This window comes from Lycium ferocissimum, unplaced genomic scaffold (genome assembly GCF_029784015.1).
Source record: "Lycium ferocissimum isolate CSIRO_LF1 unplaced genomic scaffold, AGI_CSIRO_Lferr_CH_V1 ctg285, whole genome shotgun sequence".
In the NCBI taxonomy this organism is placed as follows: Eukaryota; Viridiplantae; Streptophyta; class Magnoliopsida; order Solanales; family Solanaceae; genus Lycium; species Lycium ferocissimum.
In genome coordinates this window covers 106,506-118,901 of record NW_026724299.1, presented here as the reverse complement: position 1 = coordinate 118,901, position 12,396 = coordinate 106,506, and the positions used below count along the sequence as shown (strand labels likewise).

The following is a 12,396-nucleotide window of genomic DNA, read 5'->3' as shown; positions in this document are numbered from 1 at the left end:
CAATTCACCACCTAGGATGTGATGTGATAAATGAGATCGTTCACCCTTGATCAAAAATCTCGGGTTTTGCTCCGAAAATGATTTTTTTTTTTTTTTGAAAGAAATTAATTTGGTCGTTTTGACCTTTGAACAAAAGAAAAAGTTTATGACGAATATAAATTAGTTGGATCAGTAAATTTCGGATACTATATGGTTATAAGTTATAACCCCAAAAAAAAAGAGTTCATCTTTACTGGAAAATACAACTAGGGAGAGCACAATCACCCTCAGCATAATTTGTGCAATATAATCCGCTCTTAATTAAGAGGGAAAAATAAGGTAATTGCACGTCATTCTAAAGAATATGAGCAGGTTATTTACCAAGTGTACCAAAAAATAACGATTCTGCTATTTATGGGGGCATTGAAGTTTGACACTTTAGCCTCGTGATTTTCAACTTCAATCCCATAACTGTGAATTTTATTAATTCTGAGACGGTTAAATTTTAGAAAATTTGTAAACTTCCATCTTTTTTTTTTTTTTTTTTTAAATAAGATTCCCAAAACAGAATTTGTGCACTTCTCCTCAATTCTGATTACCGTACATAACTAATATTCTGTTATACCAAGCTTTCAAAATCATCTTAGTTTTTAAAAGTGTTTCTTTTTATTATAAATATCAAAAAATATACCTTTGCACTATAATAGTTTAGGTTGGCAAATCAATTTGAAAAGGAGTTTTACAATACTAGATTTCGGGGAAAAATATTTTGTTCAACTTCTAAAAAATAGTTTCTGCTATTATTCAAAAAGCACATTTTTGTTTTCTAAAAACTTGACAAGGCACCCCAATTATCTAAAATAAACATTTTTAACTTCCCGAAAAATTGGTCTACTCTAATACTGGTTCTTAAATATATTAGCTCTTATGCATGGCCCGAAAATAGCTCTTACACCAATTAGGAACTTCCTTAATTAAGATTAGTATCAAATCCCAGTGTAATTTGGACAGCATGAACAATAGGGCCATAAAAGACAATGCAAAGGTATAATTTCTTCATAGACTGAAGGCAAATTCCCATTGTTGCTGCTGAAAGACAGTAAGAAATCTGTCTCTCTCTATCTCATCATGCTTTGATTCTAGGCAGGCAAACACATGCTTTATTTCGTTAAGATAGTAATCCCTCCGTCTCAAATTATTTATCACGGTTACTAAAAATACTTGTCGTTTTAACATTCAAGACACAATTAATTAATTTTCTCCCATTTTATCGAATTTTGTCAGATGACACATGAATAGAGTAAACATTTAATGGAGAGATATTAACTTATACATAAAATAAGTACTATAAAGTTAGTATACCCCTCCTAATTAATGTTTTAAACAAAAAAAGTGACAAATAATTTGAGACGGTGGGAGTATAGAGTAGTTGATCCTTGGCTAAATAATATGCATTTTTAATACTTCCTCCGTCCATTTTTACTTGTCATGTATTGATTTAGCGCGTATATTAATAAATCAAGAATAGAGTGATAATTTTACTATATCATCCTTTGAATATAATAAATGTAATATTTTGGGATATGCATCGACCAGTGATTATAGTAAATAAAATATGGGTAAATGAGCAACTAAATGATAAATTCTGTCTCGGATTTCTAAATTGGACAAGTAAAAGTGGACGTCTATTTTTTTAATACAAAGGACAATCAAAATGGACGGAGGGAGTAACATAGGGTCTGTTTTGACTGTTAGATTAATATACAGCCTGTTTAACCGAGTGCTCATATTTATGTAATGGATCGCATATTTGTCTGAAGAGGTGATTAAAGGTATAATTTGTCTGATTTCTTCCAGTATACTCTTCATGTATGTGTTTGATTTTCTTACTGCAACTTAAAGGATGAAAAAAGAAGGGAAACTAGTTTACCATGGCTAAAGTATACACTACCTATACACTTGGGATGTATATGTTGTGTATAGGTATGTATATTATATGTATTGTCTATGTATATCTTGAGCTGAGGATCTATCGGAAACGGCCTTCCTACCTTTACAAGATAGGGTTAAGATCTGCGTACACTCTACCCTCCCCAGACCCCACCTGTGGGATTACACTGTGTTTGTTGTTGTTGTGTATGTATATTTAGTATAAAGTATACACTACCTATACACTGTGTACATATTACTAAATGGCCAAATGGTATTTGGCTGTAATTTATATGATAAAAAAGGATTTCTTATTATGATATTAGTGTTGATTAATGATATGAATCAGAAGAATGCTGGTGCTGGTACTTCTCTTTCACTTGCTTAAATCAGTGAAAGACCTTTGTTTTACTGCATTGTATATATAGACAATTTTTTTTAATGAAAACTATAGGGGAAATGAACTTCTGTTGTTACTCATGGCTTTTAACTGTTAGATAGGGAGTTACTTTGTCTCTGGTGATGTTGATTCTACTTTTTGGTTTGCATGTTAAGAGGCGAAGTCATTATTGGTGGAAATTGCCCCTCTCTCAGGTACTCAGAGGTACTATGTTATGTTAGCAATGGTTGGAGTCGACCACTACAATGAGGTGAGATTTCTGGTAAACATACTTTATTAGATTTCTACATTCGTTTTATGCTTTCACTACATCCTCCGGTGTGTGTCGCACTGTCGCTTACATGGTAATTGTCCTTTGTGCTTTTATCAATTGAATAGATACTAGGAAGCAGCAGATTTCAGTTTAAATCACCGTCATGGAAATTATTCATTGTGTAAAATTCATTTATGGGCGTTCACAAAACTAATGTCTATTTTCATTATTACTAACTTTGTTACTGAAGATGCCTGGTTGCCTTGCTGCATTCATTTGTTTTTCGTATCATTGCAGTGAATGCATCATCAGCCAGTTACTTTGTATCATTTCTGTGTACATTAATGCACCACCAACAATATTCTTTTAACCTATACATCATCTACTTATGCATTCATTTTTTTTCTTATTATTGCAGTGAATGCATCATCAACCAATTACTTCGAATCATCTCTGAATACATTCATGCCCCACCAGTAACATTCTTTTAAGTTTTAACCTATATGGGAGCTACTTATGGAATATATAGTTGTTTGTACATTCTCTTTCTAGATATTTCTTGCTCCGGAATTCTTATGTCCATATAGAGATTCTAGGAAGTTCATACTGTAGTATTGGTGGAATTAAACGCTTTGTTGGAAGCAACTATGTCTTCAACCATGATCTTTGAGGTGTATATTCTATAGGTACCACGTCGTACTCATCATACTTTCATATTCTAAGCAGCCAAACCATTGACTCAACTTTTGTCTGTAGCCATAGTATATATGTCCATAGGACTTCCATGGCAATGCATCCTTTCTCGTCTTTGGAAATGTTATAAGCTAAGCTCTAAAGTCATATCATTTGCTTGCATACTTGGCAAAGGCATCCTTTGTCTGTCTACAATATTTTGTTTGTGGAACTGAGGTGGTGTTGTTGTTGTTTTACCTTTGTGGAACTTTAAGTACCCGTCAGATAACGGCTGCTAATTTAATGTTACCTCAAGAAACCTTGGGTTCTTATTGCATTGGGTATTTCTTTTCTTTTTTTGGTTCATGTTATTCTCCTGGGGAAAGTAATTGCTTCAAAATTGTGCCTCTTGTTGGGATGTATAAAATTGGAGCCAATGCGCTATGATCGCGCTAAATGACTGTTGGGACTCAGGGTCAGGGAGTTGTCTTAGAAAGGCGCCATAATGGTCAGAAATCGCCACTGTATTCTGAATTCAGAGTTCCCATTTGTTCATCTGGGATTTCACATTCTTCAAAAGAATGTTGGGTTATTTCAACCGATCTAAAAAAAGAGAGAAAATGTTGGGTTTTTATTGATTTCCTTGTAAGGATTCTGAATCGTTAATTTTTGATATGTCATTTTTTTAATAACTAATAACTAGAAGATTTCAAAGTTCTAAGAGACGAAGAAGGAAATAAGTAATCATAAGAAGATTCAGCGATGGCTGCTAGAGTTTGTTGTGTTTTCCAGAGAATTTACATAGATGTTAGAAAAAATTCCTGTTTTGGGGTCTATTTTAATCATATAATTTTTTGTTTCCAACAAATTCTTTAGGTTGTCGTCTTTTCTTCTAACTTGTTTGAGAATGGAGTGTAGTAGTAGCAGTTGTTTTCATCTTTTCTTAAGGGTTTCAGTCTAAGAATCTGATAGTGGTTATTTTATAGATTCCAATGTGGAGGGGGAATGTTCTTGGGCTAATTGATTATAATTTTAATGGCTATTTCTTCTTAATATCTGGTCTATATTCAAAATTTAATGCTACCTATGGCCCTTTTTTAATGTACAACTAGCCTGCGATTAACACATTAAAACTATACTAGAACAAATAGAGTAAAGAATAAAGTTAATTGAAGATTGTATTTCCTAGAGATGAGAACCTCATTGTCCACACAGTAATCTTAACAGGTCACTTAAGCATCTCGTCTCCTATTTTTTCCGTTCGTATTATCTCGTTCGTTTGTTGTCACTGTTGCTGTTTTTGTTGGTGTGTGCTCTTTAGTTGTACTAGTGCACGGATCAAAACAGATTAAAGGAGGTCATAACTCAGAAGGTAAATGTTTTCAGTTGCAGTAGGCGCGTTTATGTACATGTATCACTAACTTGGAGTTGATATCCTTGTCCTTTAATCCATCAGTAGGGATGGCAATTTGGGCAAGGCGAGAATTCACCTGCTAAGACTTTGACCCGCCCTGCCCTTCCGCGTTTACTATTTTTCCAAAATTTTGCCCTGACCTATCAAACCGTGCCCCGCCCTGCCCTGTTTGTACTCTCTTCGTTTTTCTCTCGATCTTTGCTGGTATCATAGCTTAAAATGGAAATGTAAAACCAGTTTTAAGAATGATCCCATTTGGAAATTGTTTTGTCATCATTTTCTGTGCTGGAATTTGGAAATTTGCTGTTTTCGGAATTATCAATTTACTCCCTCCTTTCACTTTTACTTATCCACTTTGGACTTTTCACGCTGTTTAAGAAACAATAAATGAAATACATAATTTACCAATGTACCCATATTAATTGATGCATATTTTTATTGGATTTGAAAAATGATTTGAAGTGAGTAATTAATATTATGGGTAAAACAGAAAAAAATAAATTGTCTTACCTTGATATGCTAAAAGTGACAAGTAAAAGTGAAAATCTATTTTTATAATACTGGACAAGTAAAAATGAACGGAGCGAATAGAATTTAGATGCCATAGAGCTTATGTATTTTCCTTCTGACAAAGAGAGCAGTTCTTTAAGCTTTAAGGGGAATTCTTGCTCAGTTTCTTGGTGTTTGGTATGTTCGTTTATTCTGAATCTCTTGCTCTATCTGGTCATCTTAATCAACATTTAAAAAAAGAAAATATAAAAATCAACCCTTCTCCTTTTCGTCCTTTTCCAATGAGTCCAAAAGTTGAAACATGTGTATGAATATTTTTTTTCTTCATGTGGCGTATCCCAGTTTCCCAATTTGTTTAGGATTATTCCTCACACAAGTGTTGAAATTACACGTCTAGCGACTACTTTTTCTCACAGCTTTTATTTACAAGGAAAAAAGAAATTAAAACTAAAAACAATAGCACGTTAGAAAATTACGAATTTATTTTATGTGTCACGTTAAGAAATATGGTTAGAACACAGCATTACATGGACCCATATTGCAATTTTTTGGTTGGGACACAGCATAACACTGCCATCATTTGGGCCTGGGACTATTTTTCTACAAAACCCACCACCTTCCCTGCCCCGTTTAAGTGTCCAGCAAAATAAATTTGAGAAAATTATACTCTATGTTAATTAGGGCAAGAATGTTATTAAAATTTCTCTCTCTCTCTCTCTCTGCCTGTCTGCTTATATGTTGGTATATGTTAATATAAGTGTATGTATATATTTGTATATTTTGGGCTATTTTTTGTAACGTAAGTTTTGGGCTATTTTTTTTGCAATGTAAGTGGCCAACTTGTATATTTCTGAAATTTTCCCATATAAATTTTGGCCCCGCCCCGCCCGTTTAAGTCTTTCCTTGCCCTGCCCGGTTAAGAATTTGGCCCGCACTGCCCCGCCCTGCCCTGCCCCAATGGCCATTCCTGTCCATCGGTAAACTGGACTTGAAAAGAAAAATAGGGAAAAATAGTGTGCTCAAGAGGTACATTTCTGTCAGAATGTGGTAATTATTTCGCCACTTCAGTTTTTAAAGGACCTAAGTTGAGTTTACTGCAGTCTATCTTCCGTATTTTGTGTGTTTCTTGACTCTCGTGAGCTAGCAGCCTAACCTATGAATCAAAAGTGATAATCCGTCAGGATGTACATGTTAAAGAGGGGTGATGGTGTTGTGACAACGTTATACTTAGAATTACAATTTTTACATAATTCAGTTGTAGGTGAGGATGCATTCCAGTTAACGTTCCAAATTCTGATAAAAAGAAATTGTGTGTACTTTGAATGTTACCTCCTTTTTCTGGTTAGATTGACAAGTGTGGTAGTGGCTGGTCATTGCCTGTGATGTTCTATATTGTTGACTGCATGCTCTCTCATGTGTATGTATGCTTGAGTTTGGACTCCATGCTTTCATCTGTGGTTTTCAATCCTGGTGCTTTTTTCTCTGTAGATGATACAACTTGGGAAATTTAAGAAAGGAATTGCAAGAAAAGAGCTAAGCTAGCTAAGAAGAAAGGAAAGAAAACTAAGAAACTGATAATATTCTCATTCATAGCCTCAGCGTAATGGCAATTTCCTTACATATAGGAGGAGGACTAAACTAAAATAAAGAGAACTTAGGGATAAAAAGTAACTAGCTTATGGGACTGAAATGTAATATATAAAACTTAATAACTACACCTTAACTAAGAGGTTGTATGCACTAATGTACTACTTCCCAAGCATTCTGTACACGCCCCACAACAGCTCTATTTCTAGATCGTATCAGTACTCCCTCCTTCAAAACTTCCTTGACCTCAAGGAAGGAACTTAACAAACAAGAGCATAAAAGCCAGCAGTCACCTGGATCAAATGGAAATCGTGAACAGTCATCAAATATAAGAGTTCTCATCTCAAATTGGTCAACAATGTCAATAACTTCATGAATGCAAGAACCATTCATTAATGATTCCCAGGTGGTTGTTGTTGGTTCAAATAGAAGCCTTGTAAAGTATTTTTCTGCTTCAACTAGTTGCCAAAATCTTTCCAGAACACCGAAGGATTCAAGGTAATGGTCCACCAGTGGAGTAATTCGATACTCATCATACCCACTTGATTTCCCTTCCTTCCTATCCTTGAGAAGTGGCTCATGAATGCAATCAGAACTAGGATCCCATGAATACAGCTTAACAACTAGCACTAATAACTTAATCCATATGTTGCTTCCCTCTTTAATAGCTTCATAATCACTCTTGAACATATATGGCAATACACCTAATTGAACAATCTTAGCAATTTCTTTAGTTGATGGCCAGATATTGCAGTAGACATTCTTGCCGTCCTTTCCCAAGCCAATTGGCTCTTTCTCAAAGTCAATGTCAATGGTATGGGTAACAGCATCAACAAATATTAAAGGAAGTGAAGCAGGATAGTTTGGTCTCCTCAATAAATGAACACGTTCCTCAAGATTTCGTTTTCCAGAGAGTACAACAGTAACAACATTGTCATTTTCTGGTTTAGTAGAAGCAAGTAATTCATCTAAATTCAGAGAATCCCAAATACAAGTAGCATAATCAACAATTAAGAGACCTTGCCCAGTTAAATACTTCTGCAGTACTTGATCAATTGCACTAACCTTAACACTTCCCCGCACATGTATAGCTTCAGGTCCCTTCCTCACAGTAGCAGCAGCTAAAGGTGAAACAATGTCTACGTCTGGCAGCCATTTTAAAGCAATTAAAAGAGCATATTGTTGACCATTTGCTCTCCACCTTAAACTCTTCCCTCTCTCTCTCTCTAAGACTCCATTTCACAAGCAGTGCATGTTATGACAATCTTTGGTTTGCAATGCATGATCATTAGAGCAAGAAATTCAGCATACACTCCTAGGCTTTGAAGGGAAAGCTCATCCCCCATTGGAAAAACTCCAAGACCCAGCATATCCTTATCAAATAAGAATATGATAATATATTTGACAATATATTTTAAAAATGAGAATTTGTCGCTCGACATTGGAAACTCAATCCTCTTTTGTAATGAACAGCCCCTAAGCAACAACTCTTGCCATATAAAAGATTTTCCCAGGGAGTTATCAATCAGAATTTCTGAAAACGAGCAACCTCTATATGTCATAAAATACTGCTTGAAAGCAACTGGCAATTCTCCGTATATTACATCTAATGAATAAACCAGGTGAAAATTTCAGATCAACATGGAATACACACTTTTTCCGCAACTATGTTGCCCGTTTAAGGAAAATCAGTTATTAACAAAAACTCTAGCCCTGCCACCAGAATGATTCTTCGGTGAAAAACTTATAAGCAGAGGAGCTCCTCCACCAATGTATCTCCGAGCTTGGACTTCCCCGATTGAAGATGTAACAGAATCTCCACCCTCATTGCAATTTAACACATCATTGACCTTCTGCTTGCCATCATAGGTAACTAGGACTTGCAAACAATTCAGTGCTCAAAAATAATTATATTCCTCTCCACTCTCGAATATTCTCTCCAATAAGGTGTTACGCTCAACAACATCTCGAGCAGTACATTTCTGTCAGAATCTGGTAATTATTTCGCATCTGTCACTTCAGTTTTTCTAAAGAGACCTAAGTTGAGTTTACTGCATTTCATCGCCCTCATATCTTTCCGTATTTTGTATTTTTCTTGATATTCTCTCCCTTCAATCTTCATTTCTGTGAGCTAGTCTTGCAGCCTAGCCTATGAATCAAAAGTGATAATCCGTCAGGATGTACATGTTAAAGAGGGGTGATGGTGTTGTGACAACGTTATACTTAGAATTACAATTTTTACATAATTCAGTTGTCAGGTGAGGATGCATTCCTCCCAATGTTAACGTTCCAAATTCTGATAAAAAGAAATTGTGTGTACTTTGATGTTACCTCCTTTTTCTGGTTAGATTGACAAGTCTGGTAGTGGCTGGTCATTGCCTGTGATGTTCTATATTGTTGACAGGAGATGCATGCAATAGAGGAAACATCTCATATGCATGTGTATGTATGCTTGAGTTTGGACTCCATGCTTTCATCTGTGGTTTTCAATCCTGGTGCTTTTTTCTCTGTAGACGCTCCTTTTTTAACTCCACTGCTTCTGTTTTTGCTTTCTTGATTTGCCAAGTATAATAAAATCAATAAGTGGTGCAATGAATAACATTGATCAGAGTTAAACAGTAAAGTGAAATTAGGGAAATAATGTTTTACACTTTCACAAAAACAAGTAGCAAAGCGACTTGAAGGAGGATCTCCAAGTTGGAGATTTCTTCTCCTTCAAAACAAGAAAATATGGCTACAGCTTCCGAGTTTAAACTTTAAAGACTTCCTGCTTAATTTGTAACTAATGCCTGCAAGAATTCCTGTAAAAGCTTAATAACTGATAGAACGCCTAAATACTTATTGAAATCCTTATAAAGTTTAACGAGCAATTTTGGATGCACCCGTCTTTTAAAGAGCATAACAAATGCATATTACTTCCATTTAGGTGTATCATATGATTAGGAAGGTTTTAATACCTATGGAAAAATAACTGCTTTAAGAAGTTCTAACCAACTTTGCTTTCGGTCTGCATCACTAAATTGTTTCCTGTTTCATTTTCTTTCCTTGTATCAGTTCTACTTTTGCGATCCGCTTCTCTTTCCTCTTCTTTTTCCTCCCCTCTTGGTGGTAGCTTCTTTCTGTATATGTCGTCTCAGCTTCTTCTTTATGAAATGGTAAATATAACATCGAATTATCGACCATGTTTGTCCTTTCATTTCCTCTGCGTGTTATCTGCCTTGCCTTGTCTTCCCTCAAACTTATCCAATTTTGTGTTTCTTGTTCATGGAAGTATGGAACAAAAGCAAGGGATCATCGTTGTTGTTGTCACCCGATGTTAGGTTTGCGACTTTTATGTTTCTCTTTTATGATTATAAAAATTCTTCTGCACTGATCTTCTTGTTCTTTTGGTTTCTGCATTATTCGCGCTTGAACAACATGGAGCGGGCCGTTTGGGGAATTAGGGGAAAATCATATGGTTCCTGCCTTAACTAAGACTCTGCTTTAAATGGGCCTTTAGGGGCTCTGGCTAAAAAAAGCAAGGCGAAGCTTTGAGGCTAATCCTAACAAGACCGCATAGCACAGTGGATTAGCGCGTTTGACTTCGGATCAAAGGCTTTGTGGCTATTCCTCGAGTAGATACGAATGCTAAATTTCCTGCAAGAACATTTGATAGTGGAGAATTTTGTTCCCCTAGCATGTTGATGGATCAATAGCAATTCTCATTGTATACTTGCGCTGAAGTTGTTTGTATACTTGATCCTTTTTAGGATGAACGTACTGTTTGGCGGTGCGGAACTTTGGAGAGTGGTGGAAAGGTTCCTTTCGGAAGAAGATTTAAGACGAAAGCTAGAGGAGGAGAGGATAAGACTTGGACTTTTAAGAATTCATCAGTTATCACCGCAAATGGCTTCCAAGTTTGGTTCCTCCAGAAGCACTCATTCAGACCAAAAGATGAGTTTCTCCTCCATTCATTTGGTGTTATTCTCAAGGGTTTCTTCTTCTTTTTCGCCGTGACATCTATAATTAAGAATGCCTTTTAGTGACCATGTAATATTAGATGAATGTTTCTTGGTAGTGAGTTATTGAAACGTTAGGTACAATAGAATTAGTATTTGAATTAGGAAAAGCAATAGGAATAGTGCAGAAGAAAACCAAGAAAATGAGAGCTAGCAGTTGCGAACTTATGTAGACATGCATGGAGGAACACCTCAAGGTGCCATAAAACTAACACATTAAAAATATTTGATGGTTATGGATATGAAGGGGATGAGAATCCATTTACTGCATGCTTGAATCTCATGAATTGGTTGATTTTTTCCAAACTTATGATTTGTCAATGTTCGCCATTTTCCATGTTTGTGGAACCAATCATGAATTAGCAGATAGTCTCGTCCAGATAAATGAGCCTTCGATCGTAAAAGAGTAATTCGACTAATTTCAAGTGAACATCTTGAAGATGGACCTTGGATCAACGAAGAAGCGCTGGATCGACTAATTATAAGTGAACATCATGTTTTGACTCTTCTTAGTATTCTCCACCACAGTTCCCACATTCAAAAAATAAAGCAAATGGCACAATGTACTAACCAAGACACACAATTGGCATACATTAGCCATGTTCTAAGAAGATGGCACAAAATGGACATTTCACACGTTTTGGGCCATTAAAAATAGTACCAGATGACCCATAACTCGCAAATTGCCGATTAAAGGTATTTATTGAATATATTGAATTTGTATGTAATAATGTGTTTGTGTCGAATGATTGAATTGCTTAAATTGATTGTTTTAGCTTCATATAGTACTCTTTGCATAAAGTCTCTACAAACCCTGATGTTGACTTGATTTTGAATATTTTTAATGTGATTTTCTGACAGCATCTTGAGATTACCACGTTTATGTGATTTACAGCTACCTCTTTTACTTGTTGATTCCCTTGTGTTGAAATTAGTTTCAAAAAATAAGGAAAAAGTTTTTTATACCGCTTGTTAGACTTTGGATTTGTTTAAAAGCCGTTCTTGAATTGAGTATCGAGTAAAAGATCAAAATACTTAGCAAAATGTATTCTTTTTTCCTTTGGTAGATGGACTTCCCTTATGATGGAAAACCAAGACTCATCTTTTTTTACTTTTTTGAATCCCTTTCCAGTTTATTCCACTTGGGATTTTTTCAAAATCCATTCTTGAATTGAGTTTAGATTAAAAGATCAAAGTTCTCTGTGAAGAAGGTTCTTTCTTTTTTTTTTTTTTTTTTTTTTGGTAAATGGACTTTCCTTCTGATGGAAAACCAAGACTCCTTTTTTTAAAGCCCCTTTCCGGTTTCTTTTTCTTTTTTCCCATTGTATAATGTGATAAAAGTAGAATGTCTGCAGAAAAGTTTGGTAAGAGTTTCAAACCATTCATTCAAAATTGAACCTTGAATTAGGTGGTTGTGAGAAACTAGTCCAAGTGTAAAGTCTTGCTGAGTTACTAAAATGGGAAAAAGTAGACAGAAATGGTGGAATTTCCCTTGTTAGTTACTGAAAGGTCCCTCTTGAAATGTTGAACATTCTGACTTAAACTTTATATCTTACATTTGACACTTTACTTAGTTTTTGAGGGTCCATTGGCTTAGACATTTAATCTCTTTTCTAATATAAAATGGTCTTTCCAAGTCTTTGAACCATGATTG

At 35.3% G+C, this 12,396-nt stretch overlaps 1 long non-coding RNA gene across 1 annotated transcript; it reads left to right on the top strand.

The window, feature by feature from the left end:
* Positions 1–1,397: 1,397 nt before the first annotated feature.
* LOC132043778 (uncharacterized) lies at positions 1,398–11,411 on the top strand. Its single transcript, XR_009411934.1, has 3 exons — positions 1,398–2,558; positions 2,980–4,605; positions 10,016–11,411. It is a non-coding gene; the product is annotated as an uncharacterized LOC132043778 (long non-coding RNA).
* Positions 11,412–12,396: the final 985 nt, after the last annotated feature.